The sequence below is a fragment of the Lipotes vexillifer genome, unplaced genomic scaffold (genome assembly GCF_000442215.2).
Source record: "Lipotes vexillifer unplaced genomic scaffold, Lipotes_vexillifer_v1.1 scaffold253, whole genome shotgun sequence".
Lineage (NCBI taxonomy): Eukaryota > Metazoa > Chordata > Mammalia > Artiodactyla > Lipotidae > Lipotes > Lipotes vexillifer.
In genome coordinates, this window is record NW_006780322.1 from 314,666 (window position 1) to 327,997 (window position 13,332).

Sequence of the window (13,332 nt, forward strand, 5' to 3'; positions counted from 1 at the left end):
AAGCGGTTGAATTAAGTGCTGGAGAGATGAAAAGGGGCATAACTTCTAATACAGAGAGGGATTGATGAGCAGGTATAAAGGCCCAGATAAAATTGGAGACTTTGATTGGAAAGCACTCTTGTGTAAATTTCTTCAGCAGCAATAAACTGAGCAACTGAATGCTTGGATTAACTGAGGTTTGGGGTTCAGTAGGTCAAGTACACTGGCGTGTCATAGGTCAAAAAGGTCTAGGGAAATAGAAAGGATAAAAGGGTAGAGATTCAATAGGAAACAAGTGATGGCATGAGGATGCTGATTTCACTGGGAAAAAAATGGAGTGGATAAGGGACCTACTGTCAGATTGTGGCCAAAATGGGAGTATAGGGAGTCGCATCACAGAAGGCCCAGACTCTAAAGGCAGCACTTGGGGCATAAATTTCATGAGGTCAAACTTCCCCTTGAAAATTCCTTAAATTAGCCTTAAAATATAGTTTGCGCTTCCCTGGTGGCGCAGTGGTTGAGAGTCCGCCTGCCGATGCAGGGGACGCGGGTTCGTGCCCCGGTCCGGGAAGATCCCACAGGCCGCGGAGCGGCTGGGCCCGTGAGCCATGGCCGCTGAGCCTGCGCATCTGGAGCCTGTGCTCCGCAACGGGAGAGGCCGCAACAGTGAGAGGCCCGCGTACCACAAAAAAAAAAAAAAAAAAAAAAAAAAAACCAAATGGCTTGTGTACCGCAAAAAACAAAAAACAAAAAACAAAACAAACAAACAAACAAAAAATATATATATATATATAGTTTGCACTGACAACCTGACATACCGTTTTTCAGTAAGTCAGCACTGGCCTAGAACTCTATCTTTGGTTGAGCAGCATGTGAGTAGTTGGCATGTGTTCATAGGCCATACTGACAAAAATAAGGAGTGTTCTTTAACCCCTAGAATCACAGTGAGGGCAACGAGATGCTCCCACAATAAGAGGTACAAGGGAACTGAGGTTAACCTACAAAACAGCAGTCATGGCTCCCACCTCATCCTCACTCTTCAGCACACACTCATTGAAAGAAAAGGCCATGAAACAACTGTGCTATTTATTTATTTAAATTATTTATTTTGGCTGCACCGGTCTTAGTTGTGGCACGTGGGATCTTCGTCGCGGTATGTTTTAGTTGCAGCATGCGTGAGGTATCTAGTTCCCCGACCAGGAATCGAACCCTGGCCCCATGCATTGGGAGCTCAGAGTCTTACCCACTGGACCACCAGTGAAGTCCCACAACTGTGCTATTTAAATTTTTCTTTCTTTCTTTTTCTCATTTTTTTCACAGGTTGTAGAACCAAATTTAAATTAGTTTAAAACATGAATGATGTGATTTCACTATTTTAGGAATAAGAGAAAGAGTGAGGTTAAATAATTAGAGACTGTGGTCTGTGTGAATCATGAAAGTAGGATTTCAAGGGTTCAGATGGTTGATAAAAGCAAAGGACAAGTATCCAAATAGCTATCATTATCAATCAATATGCTGCCTCCAAAAATTTCAGTTTCAAGCATCTCTCTGACCACCACCCAAACTTCCAGTCTGCTAATTCTAGTACCCCACACTAGGCAATTCTCCATTCCAGTGACTCTGCCTTTTCTCATTCTCCCTTCCCCTCTCTTAGTATCCTCTGTACCCAGACCCTTCCTAATGGTCTTTCACTACACAGACTTATTTGCAAACAACCTTAATTCCTTGACCCTCTCTTCTTCCAACGCACTTGCCTGGTCAAGCTCAACAATCTGCCTACTTACGTACCTGAAGAGTTGAACAATATTGTTTCTCCCCAGTGTTTCCTGTATTATTATCTGGACTAGTTTCACTTTATTTTTTATTATTATTTTTAATTGAGGTACAGTTGATGTACATTACTATATGTTTCAAATGTACAACAAAGTAACAATTATTAAAGGTTATGTTCCATTTACAGTTATAAAATATTGGCCATATTCCTTGTGTTGTACTATATATCCTTGTAGCTTATTTATTTTATACATAGTAGTTTGTACCTCTTAAGCCCTTACGCCATCTTGCCCCTCCCCACTCCTTTCTCCCCACCAGTAACCACTAGTTTGTTCTCTATATCTGAGAATCTGTTTCTTTTTTTGTTGTTGCTATATTCTCTACTTTGTTTTATATTTTAGATTCCACATATGTGATATCATACAGTATTTGTCTTTCTCTGTCTGACCTATTTCACTTAGCATAATATCCTCCAATTTAAAGTGGTTTCACTCTAAAGTCATGATTGAAAATTTAAAGTGAGATCACAAATCCATACTGCTTGGCAGTCCTACATTTCTCTACTGAGATGAATGTGCAAGAGAAGTCTGTTTTAAAGCTTCTCCTATCTCTCCTCAAACCTCCAACACCCTTTCCACCTCCTTTCTCAGCTGAAGCCCTCATGTCAAATGTCACTAATCACAGTGACAGCCAGATAGGAATAGTCTCACCTTTCCACCACCGGATCTGCTGCCTCTATCTATATCCATACACTGTCTTTCTTCCTCTCACAGCGGATGGATTCCTAACCCTATCTAAGTTCAGTCCTTCCGTTAATGCTTTGAATCCCATTGCCTTAAGATCTTGTACCTGCAACCATTCCCTTGTTCTCTTCCATCATTAATTTCTCCCTCTCTATTGTATTATTCCCACTGATTATAAGCATGTCCTAGGATCACCCATCATTGGAAAACCCACCTTTATTCGTACATCTTCCTCCAAATATTGTCTCATTTCTCTGTCTCTCTTTACAACAAAACTTAGCAATTTGCCTAAACTCACACTTCCTGGCCTTCTATTCCCTCCTCACCCCTCTTATTTCATTCCTACATTCTACTAAAACTGATTTTATCAAGGTCACCAGTGACCTCCATGCAGCCAAATGCAATGGCTACTTCTCTATTCTCATCTTATTCAACCTCTTAGCAACACTCAACACGTATAATCAATCATTCCTTCCTTCTTGATATCAGGATTCCATACTCTCCTAGTTTCTCTTTAACTTCTCTACTTTTTCTCTCTTCCTTGATTTCTCCTCATCCTCCTCTGTCCAACAGCTAAATGTTGGTATATTTTAGTGATCAATCTGGACCCTCTTCTCGTTTTCCTCTTCACCTTCTCTGTAGAGAGCTCATCCAGTTTCATGACTTTAATGTCATCTTCTGATAACTCCCCAAATTATATTATGATTCTGGCTCTTCTTTAAGTTCCAGACTTATATGTCTAATTGCCTGCTTAACATTTCAATCTGATATCTAATAGGAAACTTAAATTTAACATGGCTGAAACATAACTTTTAAGACATGACTATGTCTCCAATCTCTTTCTCCCCAGTGCTTTCTGTTTCCAAAAATGCACCACCATCCCGAATGTACTAGCTTTCTATTGCTACGTAACATATTACCACAAACTTACTGGCTTAAAACAATACACATTTATGATAAAAACTCTCCAGAAAACAGGCATAGAGGGAACATAGCTCACCATAATAAAGGCCATATATGACAAACTCACAGCTAACATCATACTCAACAGTGAAAGTCTGAAAGCATTTCATCTAAGAACAGGAAAAAGACAAGGATGCCCAGTCTTGCCACTTTTATTTAATACAGTTTTGGAAGTCCCAGTCACAGCAACCAGAGAAGAAAAAGAAATAAAAGGAATCTAAATTGAAAAGGAAGAAGTAAAACTGTCACTGCTTGCAGATGACATGACACTATACATAGAAAATCCTAAAGACACTACCAGGAAACTATTAGAGCTTATCAATGAATTTGGTAAAGTTTCAGGATACAAAATTAATATATAGAAATTTGTTGCATTTCTATACACTAACAACGAAATATCAAAAGGAGAAGTTAAGAGAACAATCCCATTTATCATCACATCAAAAAGAATAAAGTACCTAGGAATAAACCTACATAAGGAGGCAAAAGACCTATACTCTGAAAACTATGACACTGATGAAAGAAACTGATGACAATACAAACAGATGGAAAGATATACCATGTTCTTGGGTGGAAAAATCAATATTGTTCAAATGACCATACTACCCAAGACAATCTACAGATTCAGTGCAATCCCTATCAAAATATGAATGACATTTTTCACAGAACTAGAACAAATAATTTTAAAATTTGTATGGAAACACAAAAGACCCCAAATAGCCAAAATAATCTTGAGAAAGAACAGAGCTGGAAGAATCATGTTCCCCAACTTCAGACTATACTACAAAGTTACAGTAATCAAAATGGTATGGTACTGGCACAAAAACAGACACATAGATCAATGGAAGAGGATAGAAAACCCAGAAATAAACCCACACACTTATGGTCAATTAATCTATGACAAAGGAGGCAAGAATATAAAATGGAGAAAAGACAGTCTCTCAATAAGTGCTGGAAAACTGAACAACTACATGTAAAAGAATGAAATTAGAACATTCTCTAACACCATATACAAAAATAAACTCTACGTGGATTAAAGATCCAAATATAAAACTCGATACTATAAAACTCCTAGAGGAAAACACAGGCAGAACACTCTCTGACATAAATCACAGCAATATTTTTTGGATCTGTCTCCTAAAGCAAAGGAAGCAAAAGCAAAAATAAACAAATGGGACCTCATTAAATTTAAAAGCTTTTGCACAGCAAAGGAAATCATCAACAAACTAAGAGACAACATACTGAGAAAATATTTGCAAATGATTGGATCAATAAGAGATTAATATCCAACATATGTAAACAGCTCATGCAACTCAACATCCAAAAAACAAACAACCCAATTAAAAAATGGGCTGAAGAACTAAATAGGTATTTTTCCAAAGAGGAAATGCCGATGTCCAACAGGCACATGAAAAGATGCTTGACATCGCTAATCATCAGGGAAATGCAAATCAGAACCACAATGAGATATCACCTCACACCTGTCTGAATGGCTATCCTCAAAAAGAACACAAATAACCAATATTGGTGAGGATGTGGAGCAAAGGAAATCCTTGTACACTATTGGTGGGAATGTAAATTGATGCAGACACTCTGGAAAACAATATGGATGTTTCTCAAAAAAGTAAAAATAGAACTACCATATAACCCATCAATTCCACTCCTGGGTATATATCCAAAAAAAGCAAAAACACTAATTTGGAAAGATACATGCATCCCAATGTTCATAGCAGCATTATTTACAATTGCCAAGACATGTAGACAACCTAAGTGTCCATCAACAGATGAATCAATGAAGAAGATGTGGCATAAATATACAATGAAACACTATTCAGCCATAAAAAAATAAAGAAAATTTGTCATTTGCAGCAACATGGATGGGCTTGGAGGGCATTCTGCTAAGTGAAATAAGTCAGACAGAGAAAGACAAATAGTGTATGATATCATTTGTATGTGGAATCTTAAAAATACAAAAAAAACAACTAGTGAATATAACAAAATAGAAACAGGCTCACAGATGTAGAGAACAAACTAGTGATTACAAGTGGGGAGACAGGAGTAGGGAATATAGAAAGGTGGTGGAGTGGGAGATACAAACTATTGGGTGTAAGATAAGCTCGAGAATGTGTTGTAGGGACTTCCCTGGTGGCGCAGTGATTAAGAATCCACCTGTCAACGCAGGGGACATGGGTTTGAGCCCTGGTCCGGGAAGATCCCACATGCCGCAGAGCAACTAAGCCCATGTGCCACAATTACTTGAGCCTGGGCTCTAGCTCCCGCGAGCCACAACTACTGAAGCCCACGCACCTAGAGCCCGTGCTCTGCCACAAGAGAAGCCACTGCAATGAGAAATCCGTGCACTGCAATGAAAAGTACCCCCTGCTTGCCGCAACTAGAGGAAGCCTGCGTGCAGCAAAGAAGACCCAATGCAGCCAAAAAATAAACAAATGAATAAAATTTTTTTAAAAGAATGCATTGTACATCATGGGGAATATAGCCAATATTTTGTAATATATGTAGATGGAAACTAACGTTTTAAAATTGTATACATTATTTCTTCTATTTTTAAAAAACACATTTATTACCACACATTTTCTGTAGCTCAGAAGTCTGGGCACACTTAGCTGGGTTCTCTGCCTCAAGGCCTCATCAGGCTACAATCCGTGAGTCAGTTGAGGCTGTGGTCTCATTAGAGATTTGACTGGGAAAAGATCCACTGCCAAGCTCCCTTAGATTGTTGGAAGAATTAATTTCCTTGCAGTTCCAAGGGGCCACCCACAATCCCTTGCTATGTGGGCTTCTCCAGCACAGCCACTTATCCCATGGCAGCTGGCTTCTTCAAAGCCAGTGTGTGTGTGTGTGTGTGTGTGTGTGTGTGTGTGAGCTAGCAAAATGGAACTTCACACTATATTATATTACATTATATTATGTAATTGCAAGTGTGATATTCCCATCATCTTTACCACATTATATTGGTTAGAAATAAGTCACAGGTCCTACCTACACTGAAGGGAGGGGATTACCAAAATTGTGGACACCAGGAGGCAGAAATTATGGGAGCCACCTTAGAGTCTGTTCACCACATGGAGAGGGCTGCATCTATTCCTTTTTGTCTTCCTGATATCCAACAGGTAACTACTGATCAAATACACACGGGCATGCACACACACACACACACACACACACACATCACACTTACTTCCCAAGAACAAATACTGATTTCTTGGAGATAGCACAGTCTAAATTTATATTGCAGGAGAAAAAATTTTTCCTTAGTGTCACATAAATTTAAGACAGCCCCTACCTGAGAGTACCTGAAATTATGCAAAATTGTGGGTTCCTCTTATTCATCTTACTCTCTCAAGCTTTCTTCACTCCCTTCAAACCACTAGTGTTCTGGACTCATTATTAAACTACAGACCTTTTAATAACTACTGGTTAGCTACACAAAGAACTGTCTTTGGAATTGCCCTTTCTCTTAACCATCAGCCAAATTAAATTACTAGCCAAGGCCTATCTTCCCTCTACTCTCTGACAGTAAGAGAGAAAAGATGTTTCCTCTTCTAATTATGTAACCAATTCGCTCTTGATTGACGTTTTAAATAATTTTGTTTCCCTTTCTTAATCTGTACTCTGTTCTGTCATAAGTGTTTTTCCTGTTTCAATCTACCTCACACTGTTCTGGGAAGTAGGTAAATTGTAAGGAATCAACTAAAAGTAAATAAACATCTAGATTCACAACTTCCCTGAGTCTTAGATGCCCAAGCTGGATAAGAACTGAATGAGGTTGTGAAGGGGTTGATGGATAGTAAAAATCATTGAATTACAATCTCACTGTGGTTAAGAATTGCTGCAATGGGTTACTAGAGCAAGTACACTGGAAGGATAAGAGGTATAGTCAAAGAAAGAGATGCTTGAAATCAAGATATTGGAGATGTGCAGAAGCCAATGGTGACAGATGTTTGTTTGTTTTTGGCTGCATTGAGTCTTTGTAGCTGCATGCAGGCTTTCTCTAGTTGCATCCAGCGGGGGCTACTCTTCTTTGTGGTGTGCAGGCTTCTCATTGCGGTGGCTTCTTTAGTTGCGTAGCACGGGCTCTAGGCATGCAGGCTTCAGTAGCTGTGGTTTGCAAGCTCTAGAGCACAGGCTCAGTAGTTGTGGCACATGGGCTTAGTTGCTGCGTGGAATGTAGGATCTTCCTGGACCAGGTCTCAAACCCATGTCCCCTGCATTGGCAGGGGCATTCCTAACTACTGCACCACCAGGGAAGTCCTGTGACAGGTGTTTAGATACTTGTCCTTTGACATGTCACTGATTACTTTTATTGTACTTGCAGCAAAGGAAGTTTCCCAAACTTTTGTTTTATGGATTATCTTCATCATGTTCTGGATTCTCTGGTGACCAAGGCAAACTTTATCTGGGATGGGTGCTTCTAAGGAAAGCATCTTCAAAGAAAGTGTTTATGGGAGATCAGCAAACCTGTCAGAGAGGGAGGAATTTGGACGCAAGCCTTATGGTCATGTAGTTGCTTTTCTCCCATAGCACCATGCAACTTACTTCCCGCACATCAGCTCTGTAGTAGTGCTGGCACTGAAAATATTTAGAACCATTATCATGGTTTTATAGATACCCTTCATTGGGTCCCTTGGACAATTGAGAAGAAAGCCAGGAGGAAAATCAGAGCTCTAATTATGGATTCACCTGCTGAGATAATATTTGCCAGCACACTTTTCATGATTAAATCAGTTGCACACCATGGAAAGGAGATATTTCTGTTCTTGCTCTGTGAAAATTGCTTTTCTGTCAGCAAATTATCTGTCCCAACAGATCCTCTTTGAGTTTGGTAAAACTGCATCATGAGGAGTTTATTATTTGAAAATTACTTGGCTTAAGAGAACATAAAAATAAACTTATGTTACTAATTGTAATCATGCTAATGAAGTTTGCATTTCTTCAGCATGCATAGGCACAGCAGAAAACAACCACTGGAACAAAAGATTTTTCTCTCCAAAATCTAGCCCTCTTGCCATGGAACAATCATTCCCCTTCCTTTAGTTCTGAGACCTCTATAGTCTGGATTCACTTGCTCCATTACTTCTTTGAAAGCAAAGACTTATTATTTTTTTTTGGGGGGGGGGTGCTGTACAGCATGCAGAATCTTAGTTCCCTGACCAGAGCTTGAAGCTGCACCCCCTGCAGTGGAAGAGTGCAGTCTTAACCACAGGACCACCAGGGAAGTCCCAACTTATTTTTATAAAAATGTAATGGTGTTCCTCATTTTTAAATATAAGTGATATATAAAAACAATAAATCACCTAAAATTGCACACATTTGGTGAATATCATTCTAGATACATTTCAGTGAATGTGAGCAGGTTTCAAATAACAGTTTTATGGAGATATAATTCACAGGCCATAATATTCATTTTTTCAAAGTGCACAAATCCAGTCAATTTTAGTATTTTCACAGAATTTTGCAATCATCACCACTATCTAATTTTAGAGCATTTTCATCACCCCAAAACCCAATACTCATTAGCAGTTACTTCCCATTTTCCCCTGTCCCTAGCCTCTGACAAACATTAATCTACTTTCTGTCTCTATGGATTTGCCTACTGTTGATGAAAATTCAATTAACTATCAAGTTAAGAAGAAAAAAGGGAATTTTATTCAAGCCAAACTGAGGATTATAACCTGGGAAGCAGATTCTCAGAAAGATCTGAGAACTGTTCCACCTGTTAGAAGTCGAAGGCATAGTCATATACATTTTTGAGACAGGATCATACATGAAAATGACATACTGATACTTTACATAAACTTCACCAAGGATACATGGTCCGGGTAAGCACATACAAAGTGAGCAGCAAGTCACAGTGACCCTCTACAGAGCTGGGAAAAAACACTATTCTTTTAAAAAGTTACATTGCTAGTGTCAGAAGAAAGAAAAAATTGATCTTTATAGTTAAGCAGGCACTTCCATCTTTGAGGAGCTCTGGTTAATGTGTAATGCAGATGTACCCTGCACATTTGGGAGGGAGGAAGCCCAAACAAATACATGGAGAGAATTTTATGTTTATTTTTTTCTTGTCCTGCCTTAAAATATAAATTTTATTTCGTCATTTCCCACCTTTTGATCATTAATTTTTCAATAGAAAGCAAATCAAATATTTAGTCCCCCTGATGCCAGGGTGGTTGCTTACCTGCCCTGGATCCATCTTGTCCCTTGATGACAGTTCTTAACAGCCCAGTTCTTTCTTTCCTTTTAAGAGGTTACCTAGTAGAATGCTTGGTAAGGAAGGATAGTAATTCTAGGTTGTCAAATAGGACTTATACCAATTTTATCCTATATGTGCTTTGCACATGCTCATTATTTTATATAGAACTGTAGATATGATCAACAGTTTCAAGTCATTTAGACATCATTATTTTAGTTGAATATACATTGAGGCACAATAAATTATTATTCTATAAATGATATAGAACACAATCAAAATAGCCAACAACAATAACAAAGTCAGAAGTCATGAATCCCCAGAACTGAACCACTCACCCAAGATGTCATTTAAACTAGAAAGGGGATCCTTCAGTGCAGAAATTTGGTTTTATATGTGAGTCATTAGATGGTTATATTAGAGGACTAATCTGATATAAACGGACAACATTGTCTGGATTGTAGCATACGTTTCCGCCTGCAAAGCAGTTTTAAAAATCAAGAACCATTTGGTTTTGCAACATCACTTTCTCATCATACAAACTTCAGAACTGAATAGACTAATTGAATGTAGTAAATGAACATGGAGGTATATGCTAATGGGGAAACATTTTATAGATTATAGGAACATCTGAAAAGTCAGTGACAAGAATTATGAAGGGCTTATATTGGCCTTGTATTGACCAAGGAATTTGATGACAAATCCAACAATCAGTTAAATTGCCTCCAGTAGCTACAATTTGTGATAGTGTTACTAAAGAATTTTCTTTCCATCCTAAACATTGGGACAAAAACATAGCTAGAAATAAAACAATAACTTTTAATTTTGATAGAGAAACAGACATTTGGTAAACAGTACTATGAACTGGTAATATGGGTCTTACAAGCCTGGTCTGGACTCTTGGGTCAGCTGTCTGCTACTGTTGTCATCTTCTTGTCTTAGCTTGGTGATGCTTGGCTGATGCTTAGATTTTTGTGTTTATTTCTATCTCTATGTTTAAATTAGTAATGCAAATAACACTTCCAAACATTTCTCTAGTTCTTATTTTGATTCTCTTCTTGATTCTATTTCTATCATTAGCATATTTTTTCAACAGCAATATATAACAATAGCAACAACAACAACAATGATAGCAGTGCAAAACATTTTAACATTGGTTCAACCCTCGCTTTGTGCTGAGAACTGTACCCACTTTTTTAAAAAATTGGAGTATAGTTGCTTTACAATGCTGTGTTAGTTTCTTGCTGTACAGCAAAATAAATCAGTCATACATACACATATATTCGCTCTTTTTATTATTTATTAATTTTTAATATTTATTTATTTGGCTGCGTCGGGTCTTAGTTGAGGCAAGTGGGATCTTCGTTGTGGCACGCAGGATCTTCCTTGTGGCACGCGGGCTTCTCTAGTTGCAGTGCGTGGGCTTCTCTCTAGTTGTGGTGTGCGGGCCCTAGAGCATGTGGGCTTAGTTGCCCCGCTGCGTGTGGGATGTTAGTTCCCCAACTAGGGGTCAAACCTGCATCTCCTGCATTGGAGGCGGATTCTTAACAACTGGACCACCAGGGAAGTCCCTATCCACTCTTTTTTAGATTTCCTTCCCATTTAGGTCATCACAGAGCATTGAGTAGAGTTCCCTGTGCTATACAGTAGGTTTTCTTAGTTATCTATTTTATACACAGTAGTGTATATATGTCAGTCCCAATCTCCCAATTCATCCCCCCACCCTTGGTAATCATGTTTGTTCTCTACATCTGTGACTCTATTTCTGCTTTGCAAATAAGTTCATTTCTACCATTTTTCTAGATTCCACATATAAACGATATTATTACCCAAACACTTTAAATTATCTCATTTAGCCCTCAAAACAATCCTACGTCTGGAAATTATTATTTCTATTTTATAGTTCCTTATTCTGTAAACACAGTAATTTTTTTCTCTTCTAGCCTCTGTATCTAAAACTGCATATCTAGGACTTCCCTGGTGGTCCATTGGTTAAGACTCCGTGCTTCCAATGCAGGGAACACGGGTTCAATTCCTGGTCGGGGAAGTTCTGCATGCCACGTGGTGCAGCCAAAAAAAAGAAAAAGAAATAAAATTGCATATCTATACCCCTCCCAGCATTTACATTCTATCCTCAAGAATGTAGAAGTATATTCTTATTATACTAAGGATGATGACTTCGTTTGAACCTAGCAAACAAAAGACCCCATCATCTTTAGAGGGCAGTGGGGGATTAAAAAATAATAGGAAAATTTTGTTCTACCATATTTGAGAGTTCTACAAAATAAGCCTTGAAAATTTGACGTTGGGGACCCTCCATTTACTGAAGAGTGAAAGAAGTTGAGGAGGTAGCTCAGGGCTGGGAGCAAAGTATGTTCTCACATGGGTAGAATGTTAAGTGCAGCCAAAGGAAGAATCACACCAGAGCTTTAAAGTACTCAGGGCTGTGTGAGACATGAACAAGAAGCACTGCTTTATCTGACATTAGAATTCTGAAGGAAAATGCTGAAAAAATATTGTTTTAGAAGTTATAAGCTTTTGGATTCATCCTTAAATCCTGGAAGTTATATACTTTCCCAATTGTGGTAGTGAAGAAAAAGGGACAAATATGTGTAGATACCATATCCTTAATTAATTGCATACTTATGTACTACTTCTTGAGTATTTGAAGATTGAATAATTACTTTCTCCTTTTCCTTTCCTTTAAAATATTATTTATGGCAAATTTCTTCCTCTTACTCATTCCTACCTCTCACTATTCTAAGTGGGTGTGTAGGCAGTAGTTAAATTTATCATTCATTTCACAGGTCAAAGAATCCTGGAATTATGATAGACTAGATGAGGAATGGGCATCACCTGGAAATTGCAATCTCCAAGATTAACTAGCAGCTCTGAAAATGAAAACAATAGAACATGGTAGTTAAGAACAATGGACTTGGGAGCCACATGCTTGGGTTCAAATACTCGCTCTGCCATACAACATGTGTGCTCTGTGAGGGCTACATGAATAAAATACTTAGAAAAATGCCTGACACACAATATGTGTTCAGGAAAAGAATTTAATAGTCCCATGCTTTCATCTCAAGGTGCTGAATGTGATTTTGTATTGGTTCCTGGGGAGTATTTTGTGTGATCCAATTAGTGGTGTGGAGCAGAGAGTTAAAATATTATTATGCTGCCTCCAAAATTCAAGGGTGTCTTTGAAACATTGGTCTTCTTCTCAGTGATGAGGCACAAGGTGTAGCAACTTGTCTTTCATTTTGGATGGAATATCCCAAAATAACCCAGATTTCTGCACACTCCATCCATCCAAGAATTTCTCTAAAGTAAAAGACTTCTGTATTTTCACAGGATTTATCCCTTTGCTTTGCTCTCTTCACACAAATCTTACCAAAATACCCAGTGTACTTGTGGCTTCTAGTTCTCCAGAGCCTTTAGTATGACACCATCATTCTTGCAAAGCAGCATGCTGTCCTTTGGAATGGAGATGGATTCAGGGACACTGCAGTGTTCCAGAGTCCCGCTTGGTTGTGGGTTCTCCCAGCCTCTGTTCCTGACTCATCAACCACCTAACTTATCAGCCTCTGGTTTAATTTTTCTGTTCGTAAGATTGAGCAAAATTGGTATGGAGAAGGGGGACAAGAAAATGGATAGGGAAAGACC